Here is a 12,796-nt window from a genome sequence, read left to right as displayed (position 1 = left end):
TATTTTGTTCAATATATAACAACAACTTGTATTATATAGCAACTTTAACATAATAACACAGGAACATTAAAAAACAACATTTATACAGAGCCACATAAGGAGAAATTAGGGCAGGTGATCAAAATCTTGGTCAAGGTGGTAGGTTTTAAATAGCATCTAAAAAGAGGAAAGCAAAGCAGGGAGGCAGAGAGGTTTTGGAAGAGAATTCCAGAGCTTAGGGTCTCAGCAAACTAAAGACATGGCCACTAATGGTGGAACGATTAAAATTGGGGATGCTCATGAGGCCAGAATTAGAGGAGTGCAGATACCTTGGATGATTGTGGGGAGATTACAAAGGAAGGGAGTGATGAGACCATGGAAGGATTTGAAAGAAAGGATGAGAGTTTTAAAATCAAGGCATGCTTAACCGGGAGCCAATGTATGATAATATATATCTCTTATCTTGGTGTATTAACTTAGAAATTATGAACATGCTATGCAACCCAATATCATTGGGTTGTCTTGTTTGGCTTAAATGGACTAAATCCTCTGGTTTATGTAACAATGCTGTTCTGTGATGGGTAACCATAAATAAGTGAAAGAAAGTGCTAAAAAATGGCCTTGCAACCGTGGAATAGGAAATCTGTGGTCACAAGTTTGATAGCAGAGATTTTTAACCGGGTGTGTGCTAATTACGCCATTTTCTAGATAGGTAAAAATATTTTGATAATAACTATTTTATAACCCAGATTTTTAAAAAAAACAGTTCTATGGGCGAAAGATTACCTGAAAAATTGATAAGGAATCAAAAAATACAAAGTTATTTACTTTAGTTCTCGATAGGTAAAAATATTTTGATATTAACTAGTTTATAACCCAGATTTTTAAAAAAAACAGTTCTATGGGGGAAAGATTACCAGAAAAATTGATAAGGAATCAAAAAATCGATTCTTGCTTCATTCTCACTTTAGCAGTAAACCCTTAACAGTGCTTTTGTTACCTCTGACTTGACTTCTCCACCATACTTGTGACCAATCTCCCAAGCTCCATATTCCACAGATCCAACTCATCCAGAATTCTGCTTATTTACCAGTCCAATTTCCGTCAATCTATGCTAGTTGCTTATCCACATCAGATGCATCAGATTTAAAAATTTTAATCTTCATCTATCTCTCCATAACTTTGCCCCAGTCAAATCTCCATAACCTTGATATCCCATCCTGAACCATTTGCTCCTCCAACTCTGGCCTCCAAACATCTCCTCCATACATTCTGTGATTGGTGGTAGAATTGATAGCTGACTAAGTTTAATCTCTGGAACTGCCTTCACCTTTTTCTCTTTCATTTTTAAATATTTTCCCAAAGCCACCTATTCGACCATGCCTTTGGAAACCTCTCCTGATTCTTCCCACTTATGCTGAGTGCTTATTTAATCCCCTGTGAGGGCTTTGAGACATTTTCCTATGTTAAAGTTATTATATAAATGCAGTGTTGTGGAGTTATTTTGAAATTAATAAATATGTTAGGTAACACTGATCTAGTTCATGAGTAAAATTATTTAGTAGCAAAACTATGGCTATTTCCTGTCAATTGGATCCAGCCCTATGTGATCCTAATGCTTCCCTTCTTTACTACTGAAAGATAAGTTACTATTTGATTACATAAAAGTGGTTTTAAGGACTGAATGCTACAATGTGTTTGACAAAGTGCAAATTAAGCATAACTTCCTCCCTTAGTATTCCAACTCCTTTCAGAAAAAGAACAACATTTTGGAAGATGTCAAACAAGCATCCATTATTTCCATGGCCGCCTGGGGATTTATCGGCTTTCAGTACCATTAATTTCTCCAACACTGTTTTTTAATGTAATACTAATTTCCTTCAATTCCTCCTTCTCACTAGACTAGTATTTCTGAGAAGTTATTTGTGTCTTCCTCTGTGAAGACAGAACTAAAGTAGTTGTTTAATTGTTCTGCCATTTCCTTGTTCTCTATTATAAATTCCCCCGTTCCAGACTGTAAGGGACCTACATTTGTCTTCACCAATCTTTTTCTTCTTACATACTTATAGAAGCTTTTACAGCCCTCTTTTATTTTCCTTGCAAACTTTCTCTCATACTCTATTTTTCCCCTCTTAATCAATCTCTTGGTCCTCCTTTGCTGAATTCTAAACTGCTCTCAATCCTTAGGCTTGCTACTATTTCTAGCAACTTTATATGACTCCTCTTTGGATCTAATATTATCCTTAATTTCTTTTGTTAGCCATGGTTGGGCCACTTTTCCTGTTGTGTTTTTGCACCAGAAAGGAATATATACTGTTGCAATGCATGCATTCATTCCTTAAATATTGCCTATCCATCGTCATACCTTTTAATGAAGTTCCCCAAACTATCTTAGCCAATTCACGCCTCATACCTTTATAGTTTCCTTTGTTTAGATTTAGGACCCTAGTTTCGGATTGGACTACTTCACTTTCCAACCTAAGGAAGAATTCTATCATGTTATGGTCACTGTTCCCTAAAGGACACCGCACAAGAAGATTATCAATTAACCCCTTCTTATTGCGCAAGACCAAATCTGGGATAGCTTGTCCCCTAGTTGGTTCCTCGATGTACTGGTCTAAAAAACCATCTCGTACACATTCCAGGAATTCATCTGCCACAGTATTATTGTTAATTCGGTTTTCCCAGTCTATATGTAGATTAAAGTCACCCATGATCACTATAGTATCCTTGTTACATGCATCTTTAATTTCCTGTTTAATACCATCTTCTACCTTACCACTACTGTTTAGACGCTTATAGACAACTCCCACTAATGTTTTCCATCCCTTGTTGCTTCTTAGCTACACCCAGACTGATTCTACATCTAAATTTTCTAAGCTAGTATCCTCTCTCACTATTGTGCTGTTTCATCCTTAACTAACAATGCCATGCTACCTCCTTTTCCTTTTTGCCTGTCCTTCCTAAACATTCTTGGATATTCAGTTCCCAGCCTTGGTCACCCTACAGCCACACCTCTAAAATTGTAAATTGTAGATGTATACCCATATACATCTATTTTGCTGTTAATTCGTCTACCTTATTGCGAATGCTCCGTGCATTCAGATACTGTGCCTTTAGACTGGTCTTTTTACACACCTTTTTTTGTGCTATGGCCCTATTTGCTGCTAGCCCCTGTTTTCTCTGCCTTCCACTTTTGCTTTCTACTCTTATGTCTTTCATTTCTATTTTTGTTTCCCTCTCATGTCTCCCTGCTCAGGTACCCACCTCCCTGCTAATCTAGTTTAAACCCTCTCCTACAGTATTAGTGAATACCCCTGAGAGGATACTGGTCCTGGTCCTGCTAGGGTGCAACCCCTCCAGCTTGTACAGGTCCCATCTTCCCCAGAATCGGTGCCAATGCCTCAGGAATCTAAATCCTTCCCTCCTACACCATCTTTTCCAGCCATTCACCCAACCTATTCTCTTATTCCTGATCTCGCTAGAATGTAGCACTGGGAGTAATCCTAAGATTACTACCTTTGAGGTCCTACTTTTTAATTTATTTCCTAGCCCCCTATATTCTGCTTGTAGGACCTCAACCCTCTTTTTACGTATGTCGTTGGTACCGATATGGACCACGACCTCTGGCTGTCACCCTCCCCCTTCAGAATGTCCTGCAGCCCCTCAATGACATCCTTGCCCCTGGCACCAGGGAGGCAACATGGTGTCACGTCTGCGGCCGCAGAAACATCCATTTGTTCCCCTTATGATAGAATCCCCTGTCACTATTGCCCTCCCACTCTTTTATTTCCTCCCCCGCCCTGTGCAGCTGAGCCACTCATGGTGCCACGGACTTGGGTCTCGCCGCATTCTCCTGAGAAACCATCTCCCCCAGCAGTATCCAAAATGGATATTTCTGTTAGAGAGTGAGATGGACCCAGGGGACTCCTGCATCACCTCCTGCTTTTAATCTGTCTGGCAGTCACCCATTCCCTTTCTGCCTGTGCACTCCTTACCTGCGGTGTGACCACCTCACTGTACATGCTATCCACAAAGATCTCATCCCTGTGGATGTTCCACAGTGATTCCAGCCACTGCTCCAGATCTGAAATGCAGATTTCGAGTAGCTTCAGCTGGAGACAATTCCTGCACACGTGGTCACCATGGACACTGGAAGTGTCCCTGACTTCCCACATCGCACAGGAGGAGCATTCCACATGACCGAGCTGCCCTGCCATGACCGACCCTTAAATTACTCCCTTTTCTTTTACTTCCTCTAGTTTAGAGAATATTAAAGATAGTAAAAATACTCATCAAGTCCTACTTACCAAGACCGCTGCTCTTCTTTCTGAGGAAGGGTAGAAAATGAAAGAACCACCTCCTTCCCTCTTCACCAAACCCCCTCACTCACCAAAATCCAGCTGAAGCATTTAAATGCAGCCCAAGACAGCACTAAGTGCATTGGCTTTAAGAGATTTGTGTTCCTGGACACCCAACTCCCAATCCTCTGCCTAACTTCTCACTATTTAGGAAATATTCTGATTTGTCTATTTCACATTTAAATTGGATGACTTCACACTTCCCCACATTGAACACCATCTGTCATAGTGTTACTCATCCACTTAATTTAATTTATTTTGTAACTTCCTGTTGCCATTTTCACAATTTATTGTGCCTTCTAACTTAGTGTCATTTGCAAAGTTGGATATATAATTATCTGGGCATGAAATTCAGTTGCACCATGCAGGCCCAGTGTCGCTTTCAAGGGGCATGGAGCACCACCAGTGGATTTCAGTGTGGCCCACAGGATGAGGCTCGATCAAAATGGTGCCTGCAGAAGTGTCTCCAGCATGCGCCGGAAACCTGTGAAGCAGTGCTGTCCCGACACCATATCGCCTAATTGACTAGTACCATCTCTCTGCCCTGATGCTTACTTTCCATCATTTAAATCCTGGTAAGATTCTAAGGGAAGGTCACATCTGACTAACTTGATTGAATCTTTTGAGGAGGTAACAAGGAGGGTCTATGAGGATATCACATTTGATGTGGTTTACATGGATTTTAGCAAGTCTTTTGACAAGATCCCACAAGACAGACTAATCGGTAAATTAAAAACTCAGGGGATCCAAGGAAAAGTGGCATGTTGAATCCAAAACTGGTTCAGTGACAGGAAGCAATGCATTATTGGCAATGTGTTCATGTGTTTTTGTGAATAGAATGCTGTTTCCAGTGGAGTTCTGCAGACCTCAGAACTGGGAGTCTTGCTGTTTGTGATATATATCAATGATTTAGACCTAAATGTAGAGGCATGATTATGAAGTTTGCAGATGAAATGAAAATTACCTTTGCTGTTGAATGTGAGGAAGCAAGCTGGAGACTGCAGGAAGATATTGATGGACTTATCAGGTGGGCAGAAAGTAGCAAATAGAATTCAGAGAAGTGTGAGGTAATGTGTGTTGGGAGGACAAGTAAGGTAAGGGAATTTTTAAAAATGTATTCGTCCATGGGATGTGGGCATCACTGGCTCGGCTAGCATTTATTTCCCATCCACAATTGCACTTGTTCAGAGGGCATTTTTTTTAAGAGTCAACCATATTGCTGTGGATCTGGAGTCACATGTAGGCCAGACTAGGTAAGGATGGCAGATTTCCTTCCCTAATGGACATTAGTGAACCAGATGGGTTTTTATGACAAAAAGTAATGGTTTCACATTCATTATTTGACTTTTAATTTAAGATTTTGGATTCAAATTCCACCATCTGCTGTGCTGGGATTATGAACCCAGGTCCCCCAGAGCGTTATTCCTCAGTTTCTGCATTACTAGTCTAGTGAAGATACCACTACACCCCTACTTCCCCTATTTTGTAACATTATGGACAATGGAGAGAGGCAAACCTGAACTAATTTATTTTTCTCACCGTCTGTCTGTAAGCGGAGGTGTTTTAATTTTTTGTGGTGTGTTTTCCCAAACCAAACTTGTAGAAAACCCTCTTTACAGTTAAATCAGAAATATTCATACATCAAATCTGAAGAATGATCACAACTTCATATATGCACACACAAGCACACAATAAAAGGAAAGGAAAGAGGAGCTTCTACAACTATGAATAACTTAAAAGAAAAAGAACCACAGGTATAGATATCAGTTCATGTGATTGCCAGAGTCCAGAAAGTTAGAGTCCACTGAGCGTTCCTGCACAAAGGAGTTACAGTTCAAGAGGGTTCAGTTAGCTGAAGCTGGAGTTGCAGAATTCCTTGAAAGTTGATGGTGACGCAGTGAGATGATTTTGGTATACAGAGACTTGGTCTGTTCAGCAGGTAATGGCAGGAATCTTCCAGAGAAACAGGCTTTGAAGAGGCTTAGACTTGATAATGGCTGTTAGTCAACCTGGAGCCCTGCTTTGTTGTTTGCAGGCTGGAGATTAAACAGCAAACTGAATTGCGAGTCTAGGAATGAAACATTAAAACTTTCCAAAGGCCAGAAGCTTAGGTCCTCTAGTGTTGTCCATTAATGAGTCAGTTGCAGGCTAACAAGCAGTTTCTATGCCTCTGGTCAAAATCCATTGTTCACCTTAGGAGATAGCTGGCGGCTATTAGCACCTCTGCAGGTATAATGAGTTTCGATGTCTCTCCCTTTGTTATACGACCAGGCTAGGGAGACAGATCACCTGCTGGTCCCTGATTTCATTGATTGTAATGTGTTGTCACAATGAGAGGTGCGAGGTTCCACAAGGATGAGAGTTGAGCTTTTGCCTTAGAACTGCTGTTGGAAATTTCCAGAAACTGGAGCTGCCATCTCCTGGTTCAGCAAAGTCCACTTTTTGAATAAGCAAAAAGGTAAGGCTTGACTTAAACAGTTTATGATCTCTTTCATGTCTTAGAGACATGATGATAAGATGCTGAGAAGTGTAAAGGAAAAGAGGGTTCTTGGATCATATGCAGATCTCTGAAGGTAGCAGGACAGGTACTTAAGGTGATTAAGAAACCATACAGGATACTTCCCTTCATTAGCCAAGGCCTAGAGAATGAGAGCAGGGAGGTTGTGCTAGAACTGTATAAAACGCTAGTTAGGCTACAGCTGGAGTACTGCATACAATTCTGGATATCACATTATAGGCAGAATGTGATCACACTAGAGAGGCTACAGAAGATATTTATGAGGATGTTGCCAGGAATGGAGAATTTTAGTTATCAAGAAAGATTGGATAGGCTAGGTTTATTTTCTTTGGGACAGAGGAGGCTGGGGGAGATTTAATTGAGGTGAGGGGTGGAAGTCCTGCCTAATGCCAATCAACACTCTTTAGAGGGCCAGAGCCCTCGCAATCCTAAAAATTCAGACCATGGTCTTTCTGTCGCTACAAGCCAAGTCTATTGGTGCCAACAGAGAGCGGGCAGATAGGATGGAACAGAGACCTTGTGTTACAACTGAAAGTTCCTGTTGCTGAGAACTGTTCGCTAAGCCAATAGGCCGACCAAGTTGCCAGCCCCTATAAGCATCGCAGTGTACAGCTAGCCTGTGGTACGTTCGAGGATAGCTTGTGATCCATTTCTCCCCTAAATCAGTTGGTGAAATCTTCATTATTGCTGCTTAACAATAACTTGCATTTGTATGACACTTATATAGCACCTTTAATATAGTAAAACACCCCAGATGTAAGGAGGGAATTCCAGGGCTTAGGCAGCTGAAGGTAAGGCCAACATTGATGGGGCTAAATTGGTGTGGGCACAGGAGAGGTCAGTGTTGGAGTACCTCAGGGTTCTAGTACGGCTATAGGGCTGGTGGAGGTTACAGAGATTGGGGTGAGGCCATAGAGGAATTTCAACACCAGGATGAGAATTTTAAAATTGATATCATGTTGCTGATAGTCAAATTGTGTGAATTACTTTGAGGAATCAGCCTTTCAATTCTGTTTTATGATATTCCCACTGGAAATCCTAGTCCCTTGCGAAAAAAAGGAATTCAGTAAGAAATCACTTAACACACAGGGCAAGTCAGCTCCCATGTGGAGTGATGTTGTTAAGTGTGTTCATGGAGTACAAGAGGTGTATAAGTTATGACAGGTTTGGATAAGGGAGACAAGGGGCGGAAATGTCCCAAATTTACATTAAGTACAGTAGCGGGCGGGTTAAATGACGTTTTACCTGCTGGCCATGATGTCGGGTATTCACACTATCGTCCCAAACCCACCGATTAGTTCTGCTTTCCCGGGGAACACGTTTCGATGGCGGGCGGGCTTTCATTCGCCCGCCATGCCGCTTCATTATGCTGGGCGCCATATTTAAAGTCCAGCTGCGTGCACACATCTCAGTGCTTCCAGCCCAGGACAACTACAGGGAAGATGTCCATGAAAGGGAAAAAGACTGCAGCCCCCAGGTTTAGTGATGCATCACTGGAGCGCCTTTTGGACACCGTGGATACCTGCTGCAGTGTCCCCTACCCTCGCTCTAGCCACAGGCTGGGCAGTGACATGACCAACCAGGCTTGGGAGGCGGTGGCAGTGGGGATCAGTGCCAATGCTGCACAGAAGAGGTTGGCCATCCAATGCAGACAGATGATGAATGATCTCATCCGTACAGCCAGGATATGGCAACCATCTCATCACTAAACTCACACACTCAAGACCATCATACATTCACTGGCATCTCACTCACTGCCGACTCAGGGGATATCACCACCCATTCTCACACACGTACCCTCACATGTCCCTTTGGCCTCATCTCCTCTGCCTCCTCAGCCTTATCATCTTGAGGCCACTTGCACAGATCAACATGTGCCCCTCCAACACACCCTGGGTTACCCTCCTTCTCCAGTACAGCTTTCGTCCGGCAGCCTCTTCCCATTTTGCCAAGCAAGCCCTAGCCCTACAGCCATTGGAAAGCCACCCACATATGGCTGATCTGGTAGGTAGAGACCTGCCCGTGAGCTCCCCTAAAAGTGATGTGCTGCTGTCTGTGAAGCCTGGCGCTGATGACTGCGAGTGTTGACCGAAGCAAGGTGGGCAAACAAACCTTGAAGTCCCGAGCAAAGTGCAGCTTGCCAGGTGGATGTTGCTTATGTGAAGTTGTGAAACACGTTGGCGTGTTTTTCCATTGACGTGGGCAGATGATCCAGCCAGGGGTGAATGATCCTGGTGGACTGGCCTAATAATGATATACTAATGTATTACAATGAGGTTCCCAACGTCTGATGGTGGGAAATGTGGCCCACAATCAGTGGGCTGAGCGAACAATCACAAACTGGTTTCATGCCATCGTGAAACCTATCACGCCATGTTGTCCACTCATGGCACCAAACATGCCCAGCGCTGACGGGCATGGAAAATCCCAGCCAAGGAAAAGCTGTTCCCATTAGCATAAGGTGGAAAGACAAAGGGACACAGATATAAGGTTTTTGGCAAGCACTGCAGGGGAATGTGTGGAAGAACTTTTTTATGCAGCGAGTGGTAATTACCTGGAATTCACTACTCACAAGGATGGTGCAAGCAGAGACAATCAATGATTACAAAAGGAAATTGGATGGGCACTCGAAGGAATTAAACTTACAGGATGCAGGGATAGAGTAGGGGAATGGGGCTCACTAGATTGCTCCAAGGAGAGCCAACATGGACTCGATGGGCTGAATGGCCTCCTTCTGTGCCATAGATGACTCGATGACTCTTTTTCCTTTGGTCAGTATTCTTAGGGAAATCATAAATACACATACTTAGAGCTTTATTAGAAATATTAACCAAAGAAAGCCTTCAGAAATGTTTTTACAATGCTGATACACTGAGCAATCCTGATGTATCAAAGGTATTTTAAAAAATAAGGATGGAGATACAATGCAGTGTTTCTGTAAATATTTGTTACACAACAGACCATGTGCTTTATACTTGCAGCATTTATTTATTTTTTAAGAAAGCAACTTAAAGTAGCAGCAAGCAGCTAATTCAAATTCTAGCTGCACTTTCTGCAGAAGTTAACTTCTGTTCTCTGGTATTTTGTCTCCTGCTTGAATGTCTTTTTGTGTCTGTCTCTGACACCAGCTCTCTGACTCACCTCTCTCATCTGCTCATATATCTTGGGTTTTGTGCCTTGAGATTGGCCATCCGTTATACGCCCACCTGATTTTTCTTTCCACTGATCTTAGTGGAATCCACTCCATTAATTTCTGATTGGAGTTCCAATCTGTAAGATTGGTGTTGACTTTTATCCTCACTGCCTCCAATATTGAAACTACTTGTTTCTGTGAGTAACACATGCCGGGGGATTTGGCTCATTGACTGCAACAATCAGAACTGGAGGGAAATCCTCTCCCAACCACGTGGGACTGCGTGACCTGTGATGCAGAGGCAGCTGGCGTGGGGACCATGTGGAGTGAATTGTACCTGAGTTATTATGTGGCGCACAAAGGCAAGTTTGGCCATGAGTTCCTGGAGTTTGAATTCAGGCCAGATGGTAAGAGTTGGCTGCAATATTCGAAGCTCGCGGTGTGGCTGTAAATCCAGAGCCTGGGGAGGTTAAGAGGTGGCAGAGGGAATGCTGGGCCCAGGATTCCGGACCTCATGTTGCTGCTGCTGAATGTCTTTGAGTCAATGTGCAGCAGCAGTAATAGCAGCAGTAACTGTCCTGTACAGCTCCCTGACTGTAAAAAAATACAGAGCTTACAACTCCTTGCACACAGCTTTCTCATAAACAAGCATTTCAGGGTTTTTGAAGCTCAAGGTTCCCGGGCTCTAAAGCAGCATCAATATCCTCAAACTCCCTGCTGCGTTTGCCTACTGAACATTAATTCCTTGGCTATGATGGCCTGAGGATGTGAAACGTAACAGCGTTTGTATTCCCTGCTGCAGCTTTACATGAAATTTACTGCACAAAAGCAGGGTATTTGTCCCATGTCATCTATGTTGGCATTTATGTTCCACACAAGCCTCCTCCAACCCTTCTTGATCAAGCTATCAGGGTAGCCTTCAGCTTCTTTCCTCCCCATGTGTTTATCAAGCTCCTTGAATATACCTATACTAGAATCATAGGGTAGAGTTTTGAGTTCGGTGGGCAGCTGCAGTTGGCAGGCCCATGGTCGGCGGGCCCGAGATCAGCGGTGAAATGGGCCGCAGCCCATGATTGGCCCCCGACTGCAATTTCACGCTGGCAGGCCAATTAAGGCCCGCCCAGTATGTTTCACGTTTCGCGTTTCGTGGCACCCCACTGGCCAGTAAGGGCTGCGCAGAGGTCTGTCGGCCGCCAGGTCCAATGGCGACCAGGCAGCTGGTTTAAAAATGGCACAGGCAGCCCCTGGAAGGCTGCCACGGAAGAACGTCTGTTCTGTGTTGGCAAACTCAAGTGATGGAGTCGAGTGTGGCTGGAGACGTCAGGTGGGAGGGCAGGGCCGTGGGCACTTGGCCTCCCGCTTTTTGGATGAGTGCCTCGCGGTCCTTCTGGAGGAGGTGGCTGCCAGGAGACTCATTCTTGTCCCCAGAGATGGGAGGAGGAGGCCACTGCGCCTCACAAAGAGGGTATGGGAGGAAGTTGCAGTGCTGGTTAGCAGCCATGACATGGTGCGGCGCACATGGGTGCAGTGCCGGAAGTGGTTCAATGACTTGCTGCTCTCAGGAAGGGTGAGTACCATGTTGGCATGGGTCAGTGTGCAGAAGTGTTAAGGTGTGGCCATCCCCCCGTGGACTTCAAGGGTGTTAGAGTCTGAGTGCCAACTGTCAATGACGCTGGAGCTGGCCAAGGGGGTGAGCCCTGGCTGCTTGGACTGAGTGCCTTGCGGCTCGAGGGCCATGACTCGGATGTGCCCTGCAAGGTGTTCCTCAGGTGGGGTTGGCCAGGCTGCAATGGTGCTGCAGGTAGAGAGTGGACTAATCAGTGCTCCTCTCTCCTTTTAGGAGAAGACTAGCCATAACCAATCAGGGAGGTCATATACAGGCAGAGGCCTGCCCAACTTGCTGCTGCTCACCAAGTTTGAACAGGACACCCTTGAATTGGAGAGCCGGCATGCTCCACGTGCAACCGGGCTTGGAGAGGTGGGGGTACCAGACGAAGATAAGAGCGCAGTGCACAGAGGTGAGAGTTTCAGATTGTGCAACCATTCCACTGTAGTCTCTTCACTGATGTGAGCCTCGAACCTGAAGTCCCCATTGATCATTGAAAGACACTGGCACCACGATGCGGATCTCCATTGTCTCACCAGGGTGTCTGGCACGCACAGTGACAGTGTGATGAATTTAACTAATGACATGTCCTTGTTCTCCCTTTTAGATTTGCCAACACGCACTCGCTCCCTGGACCCCAAAGGGCCACCCTGGTGCCAGAGGACCACTGGGCTTCATTTGCACCTGCAACACACCCGCTCACTGAACCAGGCACCAGCGCAGATATCAGCAGCTTGGTGGACGTTAGATCTGCGGCTAGAATGTCGGTGCACAGCGGTGAGGGCACTTAATATTTGCTTGAGGTGCAGGCAGAGGCAGAGAGTGCCCATGGCGCCGGCAGTCGGAGGACTACTAAGGACCAAGATGATGCTCAGGCGAAGGCTGATGATGAGCCTCTGGAGTTGTCCATTAGGTGGCAGATGCTGGATGTCCAGCGGGATGTGTGGGAGGATCTCGCGGAGTTCCATGAGGGTATGTGTGCCATGGTCTCTCTTGTGGAGGAGTCCAGGCAGAGCATGAACACTGCGGTGACCCTCATGGCCAAGCGCATTGCCTCCGCCATTGAGAGAGTGGCGACTCTCGTGGAGAGACAGCTCCAGGGACAGAATCAGGGGTTCCTCGAGTTGCGCTTAGACCTGCAAGCTCTCACACGGGCACTGACCTCAGGTGGTCAGTGCCAGTGTGGGAGATGGATGAGG

The sequence above is a fragment of the Cetorhinus maximus genome, chromosome 7 (genome assembly GCF_964194155.1).
Source record: "Cetorhinus maximus chromosome 7, sCetMax3.hap1.1, whole genome shotgun sequence".
NCBI classification, from domain to species: Eukaryota; Metazoa; Chordata; class Chondrichthyes; order Lamniformes; family Cetorhinidae; genus Cetorhinus; species Cetorhinus maximus.
The sequence above is the reverse complement of the archived record's forward strand: the minus strand, read 5'-3'. Positions refer to the sequence as shown.